This window comes from Varanus komodoensis, unplaced genomic scaffold (genome assembly GCF_004798865.1).
Source record: "Varanus komodoensis strain SLA01 unplaced genomic scaffold, ASM479886v1 scaffold7_3, whole genome shotgun sequence".
Classification (NCBI taxonomy): domain Eukaryota; kingdom Metazoa; phylum Chordata; class Lepidosauria; order Squamata; family Varanidae; genus Varanus; species Varanus komodoensis.
The window spans coordinates 8,725,981-8,740,817 of NW_025336480.1; positions in this window are offsets into that span (position 1 = coordinate 8,725,981).

Consider the following 14,837-nt stretch of genomic DNA (forward strand, 5'->3'; position numbering starts at 1 on the left):
AGCCTGCATAGAAGGTTATAAGGCCCATACATAACAAGCAGCAACTGCAGTGTTTTCCTGCATCTTAGAAAGCAGGTTCCAATGAAACTTTTGGATGCTGGATGGGAGGGCTGACTCATATATTTTGTTCTGACCTCAGACTCAGAGCCCTCCTTATGATTATAGAACTGCAAAATGGGGATAAAGAGAGGTACTTGAAGGGCTACAGTTGCAGTTCATAAGGGTGCTAAGGGTGAAGTTATAGAAATTCCCATAAGCCTCTGAACTCAGAAGATTATGTCCTTCCTATGCAGGGTGGGAGAAGGATGGAGGCTGCTGACATTGCTTCATGCTTTTGTAATTCAGTTAGATGGTTGAATTTGCCCATCTAGCTGCAAGGATTCAGGTGGAGAACAAGGAGGCTGGAGTCCCCCATCTCTCCTTCCTGTGCATTTTACCTTTTCCAAGGAAAGTTTTATGAAATAAATAAATAAATAAATAAATATTTATTTATTTATTATACAGTGCTACCTTGGCTCACGAACTTAATCCGTTCCAGGGCTCTGGTCCTGACTCAAATTGGTCATGAGCCAAGTTAAATTTCCCCATAAGGTTCAATGTAAATGAGGTTAATCCATTCTGTAACTTTTTTTTTAAATCAGAAAAACGTGAAGAAGCAAAGTGACAAAGAACAACAAAGATGGTGGCCATCTCCCTCTTGCCAAGCATGAGCCCGGCTATCTCCCTCCCCCGCAGCATGACCGCAATTGTGCCCGTCATCCTGGCGCGCTGGTAGGAAGAGACGGGCATGAACGCGGGCGCGCAATTGTGCTGGGGGGGAAGATGGCCGAGATCGCGGTTGCGCTCATGCAGGAAAAACAGGTGCAATCACAGGCGCCCTCCTACAGGAAAGACGGGCACGATCTCGGCCATCTTCCCCCCGCCCCCAGCACGATTGCGGGCATCTCCCCACTCGGGCAGGTGAGGAGATGGCCATGATTGTGGTTGCTACCCAATGCGGAATTCGCGACCTGATTCAAAATTTTAATGAAATTTTTGTTCATGACCCGATTTGGTCGTGAACTGAGGTGTTTGTGAGCCGAGGTACCATCGTATGTATATGTGTGTGTGTGTATATGTGTATATACTGTATTTTTCCGTCTATTTATTTATTTATTTTACTATTTTTATTTATATCCTGCCTTTTTCCTACAAAGAGCTCAAGGCAGCTTACATCATCTCTCCTCTTCCATCTTATCCCCACAACAACAACACTGTGAGGTAGGTTGGGCTGAGAGTCTGTGACTGGCCCAAAGTCACCCAGTTGGCTCCATGGCCGAGCGGGGACTCGAACCCAGATCGTCTGAGTCCCAGTCCCATGCTCTTCACCACTACACCACACTGGCTCTCATAAGATCTATAAGATGCCCCCATGTATAGGATGCCCCCCACTTTTCCTACTGATCTCCGAGTGAGCAAGCTGCTAACGTGCGCATGCCTGCCGCCTCACCCCCCCCACGCACACTGCCTTGCGCCCCGTCCACCAGCAGTTCTCCTATTAGCCCCCTGTGTATAAGACGCACCTCCATTTTTATGTAAATGATTGAAAGAAAAAGTACCGTCTTATATACGGAAAATTATGGTGCACACACACACACACACACACACACACACACACACACACACTCTCCATTCATGTATATGGAAATAAATAAGGTTTATGACCAAAGAAATGTAGTTGGCATGATTGTTTTTGCAAGCAGCTGCCAGGTAGAGAGTAAAATCTCCAGTTCAGATCTCCTGTCCAGAGTCTATCTAGAACCTCAGAGTTGGAAAGACTTTTGTGTCGCTCAGTTGCAGATTTAGGAGCCATATCACTGTTTTGCCTGTGGTGCAGGAAGGACCATGCTTAATCCTGGTACAGGAGTGCAAATCCTTGGGAGAGCTAGTGTGGTGTAGTGATTAAGAGTGTGGGACTGGGACTCACGTGATCTGGGTTCTAGTCAGCCATGAAGCCAACTGGGTGACTTTGGGCCAGTCACAGACTCTCAGCCCAACCCACCTCACAGGTGTGGGGTTGTGGGGATAAGATTGAGAGCAGCAGAAGGAGAATTAGGTAAACCTCTTTGAGTTCTTTGTAAGAAAATGGTGGAATAGCCTCAAGCCCAGGAGTTCAAACTGGCCTGCCTGTGGGCCCACTTGGGACTCCCCCAGGGGTGATGATTCCTCCCCCCCACACACACACACACACAGCCACCAATCATGTTGAGGTTTCCTGGCTTGGTGCTGTTCTTTTTCCCATTCTGAGCATTGAAATGCCTCTTCTAAGGCTTAGTGACTTGGAAGAGAAGGTTAAGCTAGATATGCAGGTATTCGGGGCATTTGGCCCTACTCCTTGGGCGTTCAGCCCTGCCCATTGCTGGAATGTCACTTTCAAGAGCTTTTCCAAAATGGCATTTGGGCTCCGTGGTGAAAGAGGTTAACACCTAAGTGTCGACATTCCTCCTCCACAATACACCCAACTATAAATCATGACATTTTTACAGGAAAAATGCTTTGGGAAGGTAAACAGGAGCAAACAAGATGAGGGATCGGGCAAGCAGCGCTCTCCCACAAATCATTTTTTCACAACATATCATGCCCTACCAAACATCTAGGTAGGCCCTATGGAAATTTAGAGCTAAGAGGCCTTTTATCCATCTCCATGTGTGTGCACCTTTCTTCTGGGTGGTGAGAACTTTCAGGCGTCCCAGTGCTTCATTTTCCTCAGATCAGGGGATGCACACGATTTCTGGTCCAAAAACCCACATGCACAGGCACTCTCACACACACACCTCTCATCAGCATCCCAGTAGCCACAGTTCTTGGTCCTGAAGCAACCGTGTGTGTTCCAGGTCTTACATCAAAGTCTTGAAGCCACCAATTCTGCTCCTTGCAACCAGATTGGCATTACAAAAAAAGATAGAGGAAAAATGCCCCAGAAATGGGTTCCATGGATGCAGTCATAGAAGCCTTGTTCCTAGAGTCCCCAGAGTGCCTTTGGAAGCACCCTACTAGATGTCCTAGGAAGCTTGTGGATGCCTGCCTGATTCCCTGTCATAGCAGCTCTTCTCGGGTGTGTGGGGTTTTTTTCCCCTTTATGCCAATTTTGTGGTGGCAGCAGATACTGCAAGTCTGGGGGCCTCCACGCAGAGTTTAGGGAGCTGACTCCAATCTGTGTGATGTATGTTTTGCACTCTTCCTTTAGATGGTGGTTGTTGGAATCTTGTGGTATTTCTCTGATATAAAGTTATTTTATGCATATATATGGGGGGTGGGATAAGATAAGGGTTCACAGCATTGCTACTCCCAACAAATTTCTTCGGTTTTCTAGGGGGCCCATAGTGCCTAGGATTTATTATAGAAAGCTAGTCTGCTCTCTGCCTCCTTTAAGATCATGTTCCGGCATAGACTGGCCGCTGCATACACAGACCTCACTTGCCCTCTTCTTGGCCTAGTAGGACAAAAGCACTGGGCTATAAGGGATCCCAAAAATAATTTGACTAACTCCAAACCCATCACCATATGATACGATTTTATGCTTCTTTGCAGCCGATGTGAAAAGGTGTCTTGAGAAGATACGACAGGTGAAGAAAAGGTTAAGCATCCCTTTCCTGCCTGTGTCTCCTCCAAAGAGCATTTTACCAACTGAGCTAATGTTACAAAACATTAGTCTGTTAGCTAATGTTACAAAAGCTGCAGTATAACACATGTTTTGACCCTATTATTCTATTAAATGTCATCATCGGACTTTTGCAAGCAACTTCTCTGATAGCTTGACAACGTTTGACATGACTTTCCTTTTCATCAACATATGCTTTTTAGTCTCCAGAGAGAGGGTTGTATTAGCTGTGAATTCTATTGAACTGCAACAGCTTTTGTTTGCTTTAGGCAGGAAATCTTTCAGGCCCTGCCCTATAAACTCTTAACTGTTGCTACACACATATAAATAAACCCTCCTGAAAAGCAGTAACCAGGGAGTAATGGTGGTGATTGTTTCCCCCTGAGATTTTGGCTGAGGAATCAAAGAATACTTGTCTCATGAGGCTTATTGCATTGCAGTCCTGCATTAAAATATATTGTAGGTTACTTTCCAGTAGACAGTGAGAACACAATAATAATTTCATCCCCCTACGGGACTGCCTTCTTAAGGACACTGTTACTCCCTTCCAACAACTTGCTAAATTTCTGTTACCTGGCCTTAGTCATAACATTTCTCAGGAAACTTCTTGCAATCCAGAATCACTGTGCCCCAGTTCCACAGAAATAACACAGAAGGTGGTGTCAGGTACAGAACTCATTTTCCTGGGAAAAAAAGTGTTTCCCTCCATCCCTCTTTTTTAAAAGCAAATTTCTGTTCCTCTCATCTGTGAAGGTACATTACGTTGGGAATATTTGCAGAAATCTCTTAAACCAGATGGATGGCTAAATCAGATCTCTAGTATTTAGGTCAATTCAGCATAGGCAGGCTTCAAAACTGGCACTTTTAATGGTGGTTAGATAGGTATTTCAGCAGTGGTCTTATATGCTGCCTTTGGATAATTCACAAAAATAAGTGAGCTGCCAGAAACAGAACCAATCTGAGTTTCTGGATAACAATGGCCAATTTACCCATACAGATGGGTGAATAGTCTGCAGATTAAATTGATTTAAAAAGAGCTTCTGGCCAATGGCAACCCTGTGAGGCATACTGGTTAGAGCGTTGGACTAAGATGGAGGAGATCTACATGCTAGTACCCATTTGAACATGAAGTTCACTGGGTGACTTTGGGCAAGTCACCCAGCCTCACCTAACTTACAGTGCTGTTCTGAGGATAAAATGGAGAGGAGGAAGATTATATGAACTGACTTGGGTTCTTTGTAAGAAAAGGGTGGGACATTATTATTATTATTATTATTATTATTATTATTATTATTATTATTACAACATTTCTATGCCACCCCTTGCCGAAACCTCGGGGCGGCTTACAACATGATAAAATACATTGAAATACAATAGTACATAATAAATTACCATTAAATACAAAAATACAAAAATACATTGATTTACAAATATAAAATTAAAATTATCAGTATAAAATAAAAATATAGGAGGAGAAAGAGAAGGAAGAAGAAGTTGCCCTGGCCAGATCATATGTTTTAACAATTGAAATGATGTTTAAATAAAACATAAATATAATGAATAAAATTGCAGCCCATATACAACTCATGCATGTAGGCTATCTTGTGGTCTGAATGCAGTTCATGTCTGTTTTGGCCCAACATTCACTGGGCCAGAAATCAAGGTTTTGAGTGTCTACAGACCATTTAACCTCTCTAAATTCAGTTGTATCCATTGGCCACCAGGGGCAGATTATCCAAATTTACCCATTTTCATCCCTCCTGGAGCAAAAAGATGGATTGGCTCATGGCAAAAGAGCTGTACTAAAGCATCTGCACCTCCAAGCACGCTCCTCTTGCCAAGTACAAAACAATAAACTGAACAAGTATTTTTTTTGTTTGCTTAAATCCATTGTTTCCTAACAGGTCGTCAAAATGGGGGAAGCTATCACAGAATAGGAAACTGGATTCACTTTCAAAGGAGTGGCTCTAAACTGATACACACTTCTTATGAGCAGATAAAATAAAAAGGCATAACCCATCATTACTCATCCACAGCTGAGTACACTCAGCTGGCCCCAAGCCTTGCTTTGGTATACTGATTTGAAACAATATTAACATCAGAAAGGGAAGCTGAAGAGTACCTAATATTGGGTAGGTTAACAATAGAATAAACAAATTAATGAAAGAAAATTCTAGCCCCCACCCTGGTAACATGTGTTGACCATCCCTATTAGTTGAAAGAAAGCCTATCTATCATCCCATATTTGTTCACACCATCTCCAAATTTTAATACATTCCTCACGTAATGAGATTCTTTACCTGAGGCACATTTTAATTAATTAGTTGCCCTCTGATAAAGGTGTGGGAATCGAAAGTGTTTCCAAGCATTTGTGACAAGTAAGAAAACAAGCCAAAACTGAGGACTCTGGGGGATTTTCTGGCTGATAGAGCTGGCGCTCCTGTAGGTGCCCTGATTGATTTGAGGAATGGGGAAATGACTGGGGCAATTGACACGATTGCACCTAAGCATCTCTCTCGGCAGGCAGAGCCCTCTCGGCACCATGGTATATGTCTGAGCTGTGGGCGATGAAGCAGGCTGAGATGACTAGAGCAGAGTGGAGGAAAGCCCTTGACGAATCTGACCAAGCACATCTCAGAGCTCATTATCAGGCCTATGCCTTGCATGTGAGGATGGCGAAAAAGGAATTCTTTTCCACTTCCATCGCATCCTCACAGTGCCGTCCTGCAGAGCCTTCTTGGGTGGTGAAAGGCTTACTACATTCTGGGCCTTTTGCCCCATCTGCAGTGATAACTCTGCCCAGCTCTTTAGGGATACAATTGCTTTGATTCACCATGAGCTGGACTCCACAGTTGATGCAGTCACAGAATGGGAAGTGTCCAGAGCACTGTCTGGTCCATCTTTATTGGATTAGTTTCAGTCGTTGCAGCCTGAGGACGTGGACAGGGTGCTCGGACTGGTCTGACCCACCGCCTGCCTGCTCAACCCTTGCCCTTCCTGACTGCTTACCAGAGCCAGGGATGGGATATGTCCCTGGGTCCTGGAGGTCATCAATGCCTCTCTGAGAGAGGGCTGGGTCCTGGCACCTTTGAAAGAGGCAGTGATCAGGCCTGTCCTGAAGAGGGCAACTGTGGACCCAGGGTTAGCCAACTATTGGCTGGTGGCTAACATCCCATTCCTGGGCAAGGCGCTCGAGCAGGTGGTGGTGAGACAACTCCAGGCACTCTTGGAGGAAATTGACCATCTAGACCTGTTTCAGCCCTGCTTCAGCCCTGACTATAGAATTGAATCTGTCTTGGTCGCCCTGTATGATGACCTGTGCAGGGAGAAGGACAGGGGAAGTGCATCCCTGTTGGTTGTCCTGGACCTCTCAGCAGCTTTCGATACCATCAGCCATGGTATCCTTCTGGATAAGCTGGCCAGGTTGGGAGTTGAAGGCACTGCTTTGCAATGGTTCCGTTCCTACCTGATTCCTAGGGGTGATGCTGGGGGATTATGGCTCTGCACCGTGGCAACTTTGCCATGGAGTTCCACAGGGTCCCATTTTATCCCCCATGCTTTTTAATATCTACATGGAAGTGTTGGTAAAGGTCATCCAGAGGTTTGGGCTGTGGAGTCATCAGTATGCTGATGACACCCAGCTCTACCTCTCTTTTACATCTAGTCCAGGTGAGGCAGTGGCTATCCTTAACTCGTGCCTGGCAGGGATAATAGGCTAGATGAGGGCCAATAAATTGAAGCTTAATCCAGATAAGATGGAGGTCCTCTTGGTGAGAGGTTCAGCTTTCCAGGTGAATGATATCAACTTTGTTCTGGATGGGGTTGCACTCCCCCTAAATTACAGGGTGTGTAGTTTGGGTGTGCTCCTTGATCCAGAGCTATCTCTGGAATCTCAGGTGGCAGCGGTGGTGAGGAATGCTTTTCTTCAGCTTCAGCTGATTTACCAACTGTGCCCTTACCTGGATGAGCAATGCCTAGCAACAGTGACTCATGCACTGGTAACTTCCTGACTGGATTATTGTAATGTGTTCTACATGATGCTGCCCTTGAAGACAGTCCAGATACTTCAGTTGGTCCAGAATAGTTCTGCCCGGGTATTAACAACGATCGGCAGGTATTCGCATATAATGCTGGTCCTTAACTGCTTACACTGGCTGCCAACTGAAGCCTGGGCCCAGCTGAAGGTGCTGGTGATGACTTATAAAGGCCTAAATGGCCTGGGTCCTAGAAGGGCTGCCTCTTTCCCCCTACGCCCTCCCACCCTTGAGATCTGAGGAGGAGGTCCTTCTTCAGGAGCCCTCCTTGAAAGAGATTAGGAGGGTGGTTACTTGGAGAGGGCCTCCTCTGCAGTGTGTCCTGATTATGGAATATTCTCCCCAGAGAGGTTTGCCTGGCACCAACTCTTCTTTCTTTTCAGAGCCGGGCAAAACCCTTTTTATTCTCCCATTATTTTAATGTTTAATTGGTTTTAATGTGTTTTACTCTAGATGCTGTTCTATTTTAATTTCTATTTTACTTGTTTGTTGTAAACCATCCCAACATGCTAGTATAGGGACAGTTTATAAAAGCTTTAAATAAATAAATTCTCTGAGCATATCAACATTATACATGCTCTTCCTAGTTGAAGCATCACTGAATAAACTGGTAGGAAGGAAGGAAGATACGCCTTCGCTTACAAACTGCAGACTGTTAATCCAACAACAGGGGTTTTCTCCCACCATTCAAACCAGCATGTTAAGAACAATAAAAACAGATTGTGGAGAGGTAGAGTTCAGTTTTTCTACAACCATTTGAATGGTTGTACTAGAACACGCTTATCTGTTGGATTAATCACTGAATATTCAATACAATGCAACACAGTCTGGATCCATGTGATGGGAATGATTGATGGTGACATATCCTAAGGCAAGACCGAGCCTCAATATGGGTCACATGAGATGTGGATTAAGGGAACAAATAGGAGACTTTGTATACTCACAGTGGTGGCAAACAGACCATCTACAAAATGCAAGGGGTGGGTGTGCACATGCATATGCCGCTATGTGCATATACAGTGGTACCTCGGCTCACAAATGCCTCAGTTCATGGCCAAATCAGGTCGTGAACAGAAATTTCAGAAAAAATTTGCCACAGTTCGCAAACTCCACATTGGGTGATGACCACAATTGTGGCCATGTTGCCACACAAACACGACCGCAATCGCGTCCATCTTCCCTGCACGAGTGCGATGGCCGATTGCAGCCCTCTCCCCGCCAGAGCACGATCACTATCTCACGATTATGGTTTGGACTCTCCCTCCAGACAATAACGCGCTCCCCCCCAGGTTAGTGTTCTCTACTGTACTGTTCTTTGTTACTTTGTTTCAAATTTTTGTGATTAAAAAATATTTACATAACGGATTGACCTTATTTACATTGAACCTTATGGGGAAATTTGACTTGGCTCACGACCAATTTGGGTCATCGCCAGAGTCGAATGAATTAAGTTCGTGAGCCAAGGTACCACTGTAGTTCAGAATGTAAAGTCAAATTTCATATTCTGTTCCCATTTCTCTGAACTAATAGAATTATAGGAATCTGGTAGTTTCTTGGAGTTGGATGGAAATCTAGATGGCTGGAAATGGGCTGGTGGAAATGGGGTACCCCTCCTCCCTACTGCAGTCCCACAAGCTTCCTGAAAATGCTACACAGAGATGAGATTTACATCACATGTTAAGCTGCTGTGGGATCCCTGAACCTTCCGTGAGTGGAGCCCTTTCATTCACAGGAGACTGAACTTGGATCTAATCCATGGTTACCAGGCTTATATAGCCAGAATCATATGCACACTTACCTGATTTCCGGTAACTTGAATTCTCTGTGGCATACTTCTGAATAAGCATTCATAGGGTTAGGCTACATGTGACTTGAACCTGGAATCTGCCATGTACATGGCTAATTTATTCTTGCTTTTCGTTCTTGAATGCATGTGCTGCCCAACTGGCACAAAGAGAGGGTTCTGTGCCTTTCATCATTAAGCCGAAGAATGAGGGGAGATGTGGTTTTTCCTCTCTCTCTTAATGATGCAGGGAGAAAGTGTTACCCCTTAAAACCCTCCTTTTTGTGCAGCCACAAAGAACACAGGTGTCATGTCTTGTTCCTTACTGAGTCCGGCAATGTCAGTACAAGGCTTGGGCTTTTTATTTTGGGAGACCATCTTTTACTTCATATTCCATCATGCTCCCTGTGATTAACTGGTCGCTTTTAATTATGCTGTCTTTCAACCAAGTTGAGGCATTGACAGAGCTTGCACATCATGATAGGCAATTGTGATTTTTTACCATTCTGGGCCTGTTGTGTTGTCCAGGCTAGGGATATGTGAGGCATCCATATGGGGTGGGAATCCCTGGGCTTTGCTCCCTGGACTGTTCTGCTTTGTGGCAGCCTCGAGTCCAAGTTCCTCGTAAATGCCATGAGCAACCCAAATGGCCCCACACATGGCCCAGGGGGCTGGAACTCCTGAAACTTCTCACCACTCAGAAGTGGGGTGCGCACACATCTCACCAACTTTCAGCCAGTGCTTCTTGCTGGCTTATGTAGCCTGGCTTGTTTGGATGCACTTAACCTTACTGTTAGCTTCAGAGCTCACAAGAAGCTATCCCCTTCCTGGTCAGCTAAACCATTTGCACGAAGATCGCAGGGAATGTTGCTTATTAACATTCTGGTTTATTGAACCATATTTTGGCTTCAAACAGGGATGGGAAATCTGAAGCCCTCCAGATGTCATTGGACTACAATTCCTATCATCCCTCTCCATCCCTCTGGCTAGATCTGATGAGAGCTGCATTTCAACAAAATCTGGAGAACTAGACTTTCCCAAACTGGACATAAAATGATGTGGTAGCTGGACAATTAAAATCACAGCAGGTAATTCCTATATTCTCAGGGGTAGCTCTCCAGATTAATGTGCCATCCTATGAAAATTTAGACAGAAAAAGGTTGGGAGCTGCAGGCCTTCTGATTGCACACTCCTTTTCCTGTTGAGTTGCACCATGCCCTGTAACTGATCATTGTCTAGAGGCACTGCTTTTTTTGTCATAGAATGCACCAGAACAGAGTTCTGCCACCTTTTTTTGACAGATTTCCAAGTTTTAAAAGTAACTTTTGAAAATTTGATGTTTGGTCCACGTGGATTTGAATCGCCCTGTCAAGCGTAAGCAGGTCGACGGCAAAATCATGAAAACGGTGCATGTGGGCTGCTTGTGTGTTGAATCCGATGCATGAGTACTTCATCCACACTGGTTGTGATGGTGCTGCTCAGCTTGTGATTGGTCGTGTGATTGCATGCTGAGTGCTTACTGTGGGTGGCAACCGTTATGTTTCATTACACAACTAATGTGTGTGGGTGTGTGTACAGTGATTGACTATGTGCGAAAGGTAAATAATTCATGAGTTCCAGCGCCCTTTTTTTTACAAAAAAAGCACTACCTAGAGGTAACACAAGAAGATGCAGGGCAAACATTTCATGGTCTGGGATAAGTAAGGCATTATTTAACCAGGGCTGTGGATGGAGTCGTTGAGCTGGAAGCAACTCTTGGGTTACTGGAGTCAGAGTCGGAGTCACTAAAAACATACTGACTCTGACTCTGAATAAATTTAAAGTGTAATATAAATAAAATGTTAAAATGTCCTATGTCACAGATAATTTGAGTAACCTATTTTTTCAGATTATATTTTCAGGATATATTTTAATTTCATATATTAGTGAAAGTGTCACCCCGTAAAAAAGTCACAATGGCAAAAATGTGTCAACAAAGTCAGATGTTTGCAATAACAACAGATGGGAAATGTGTGTAATTGTATTATAGAAGGTGATGATTTTGAAAAAGTCCTGTAGGTTGTGTGAAATGCCTTGCAGGTTGAGTGCTTTCAATCAATAAAGGAAATAATTAGTATATTCCTATATTGATACAGAAATAAAGGAATCAGTCAGAGGTCAACGGGGTCGAAGGTTTTATGTACTGACTCCACAGCCCTGATTTTAACAGTATATTAATTTCCTTTAAAAATGTATTTTATTTTAGTCTAATTCAGCAATAGTTTTCCCATCAATAGGCACTCCAACAAAAATAAGTTATGACTTGGGCTGCTTTCAGTCTTAAGAGCGTTCAAGTGGGAATAAGTTCCATTGAACAGAGCAGGTCTTAGAGTAAATCCCATTGAACAGCATGGAACTGACTTCTCAATAAACATGCTTCAGATTTTGCTCAATGTGACTGTGAATTCAAATGAACCTCAGTCATGACTGAGGCTGCAGCTCTAGGCAGATTTGTTTGAAAATAAGTCTAATAATGGAACAAAGATGGATGTACTCTCAAGGCTGTATGCATACAGTTACGCTGCTGGATTATTTCTTTAAAGCAGCATTTATTTATTTCTAATGCTTTTTCACAGTCCTTGAAGCTCTGTAGGAAGACTGGACTATATATCACAACAAAGATAGAAACTGCAGAGTCCTATGATACCCAAAAGGCTGATTAATTTACTGTTATGGTATGAGGTAGTCAGACCTGCCCTTGCCCAATAAATTAGTCTTTAAAATGCCCTTAGTGTGGGTTTTGTTTTGCTTTTGCTATAGTAGGCTCCCACTTGGCTTCCAGAGTACAAACAAGGAACACATAATATACTGCAGACATTTTGTACAGTTATGCGCACCCGCCTGCCATGTCAGGCTCCAGTTAGGTATCTGGTGGCACAGACTAACAGAAGTACTTTGACATTCTTTGCAACATAGCAAGGGGTTTTGTCCCAGCTATTCAAGGAAGCAAAGCTGATCAGTATGCAAGCTTAAGCAAGGAGTAGAAATAACAGTTCATCACAGTGACCCTGAACCCTGGTGAGTATTCTTCTACCCTTTACCACACTTATTTCACTGAAGAAAGGGAGATTTCTATGCCCAAAGGAATGTGCATGCCAAACTCCTTTTCCATTAAAAGGAATGAGGCAATCCAAACATAGTGTTGCTTGTGCCTCAGAAATTCCCTAGAATCATAGAGCAGATCATGCAACATGAATTAAAAGCCACTTCTAAGCAAACGTGGGATAATAGTGTGCCAGGGAAATCCCGCCCGTAGTATGAGCTTGTTTTTGCCTTGTAAGCCATACTAGCAACTGGTCTCGCTTAACCCACAACAAGTTGCCAGGCCGTTTGAATCTGGATGACATGTCCCATGATGGGGACAGGTGGTCAGGCCCTTTATGACAGAGCCACTTGGCACAAGGGGCAAAAGCAAGCAACTCCAGGGAGAGCATTCCTGCCAGCTTCCCCCAAAGTGCCCAAGCCTCCTGTCCCTGCCACAGTTCCAAGTCATTTTTTCTCTGCACAGCTTTTTTCACTGTTTTTTTATTCTGAGATTGTGAAAGCCACTTGTCCTGTCAAACCAGATTTTGTGATTGCAATTTACCCATCCCAGAGAAGTCCCTCCAAGGTACCTTGGAGGGGCTGCTGTGTGGCTTTTAAAAATTTTTAAATCCAAATTAATATTTGCAAAATTTATCTATTTATTGCCACTTGAATGTTAATGGCTACACTGGGCTGGCTAATAGGGAGGGAAGTGCCTGCTGGTGGAGTCCAACAGGTACCCCACCCAGTCTGTTTTTCTAGGTCCCCTCCTCCTCCCTCCCTCCCTGCCCAGGGCCAGTGTGGGGCACAGATGAGCAAGCAGGTAGGTAGATGACCCACTGCTCTTTGGAATTACTTGACACTTGTCAAATTGAACCATCAAATGTGTCAAAAGCCTGAAGAGATCATTGCTGGTGAAAAGGGAGCTACAACCCATCCCCCCTCTACACGATATCTCTGGGATTTGGGGGAGGGACTCTGCCTCCTTAGTTTCTCTTCCATTTTGGCACTGCAAATTGATGGGGATTCTAGGGAGTAATTGCTGCCCCCTCACTTTTGACCCCCTCACAGTCCTCTCTCCAGCAGGTTAGATGAGGCTGCAGTGTGCCTTTTTGGCTGGGGCACAGACCCTGTAGCCATCTATGGACCCACCCAAAAGAAACTTTCTAGTGCCCTCCAAACCCAGCCTAGAAAGCATGCTGTAAAGGGGGCGGGGCCTCAGAAGCGCCGTTAGCAGCAGAATTCCTTAGGGCTTTGGGGGTGGGCAGCTGGTGTTTCTCCAGTGTCCCCTCCATGTTGATGCTATTTCAGAGGTGACACCACCTTAGGAAAAAACAAAATTAGCGGGGATTCCCAAGGGTGTGTGGGAGTAGTGATCTTCCCAGGGGGAATCTCACTTAATTCTGCATGTTCCTGGGATGTTCACACCTTGGGATCAACACCAAAATGGAGGGGACACTGCGTTAGGGATTTCAAAGGGATTTTGCAGCTGCCTTTTCACTGGTAACAATCTCCTAAGGGTGGGTTGGTCCTGCCTGCCCATTAGCTGCACCAGGGGCCTCATTACCCTGCACATATGCAGCAGTTGAAAATGGTAAAGATTTTTGCAAATATTTGGGTTCAATGAACACATGAATAATGATTTGGCCCCCTGGATAGCATCTCCAAGGTACTGCTGGTGGGTCTCAGAGGGGCTGCATCCTATGTATGTGCACGTGAGGGGAACTGCCCTGGCAAGGGTGGGAAATGTTGCCACTCTGAGGGACTCCCATGTTACCACCTTTTCTCAGGTATTTGGCAGCATATCATGTGGTTTTAATCAGTGTATGATGAGATTTAAATCCCACCAACCCCACCCAGCATAGCTAATGGTATGGGATCATGGGAGTTCTTGGATAAAACATTTGGAGGGTCACAAGTTAAAGAGCATGGGGAACAAGATGGAGCCTTTCTATTCTTGGCAGACCAAAGACCATGGGATAGAGCAGTACTGCCTGAGAAGACCTGGTGCCAACTTCTGGGACCTCCTTCTTCTAGGAAGGAATGGAACCCATGCAAAAGCCCATTCCAGCCGGGCCATGGTTCATAGAAAAGCTTTGGGCGGGCCAGGAGGAGACATGGGATCACACTCCACCATCTGTTTCCTGGAGCAAATCATTCCACAGAGCAGGCTTAATTGAGGCTGGAAGCCAGACTGGAATGGATCCAAAGAATCATCAGTTTCATTTAACTGAAATTAAGTTCACTTACTAGCACAGGCCTAAGAACACAAAATTGCTTCATGATTGCCTCAGGTTACGCCACATAGCAACTCACC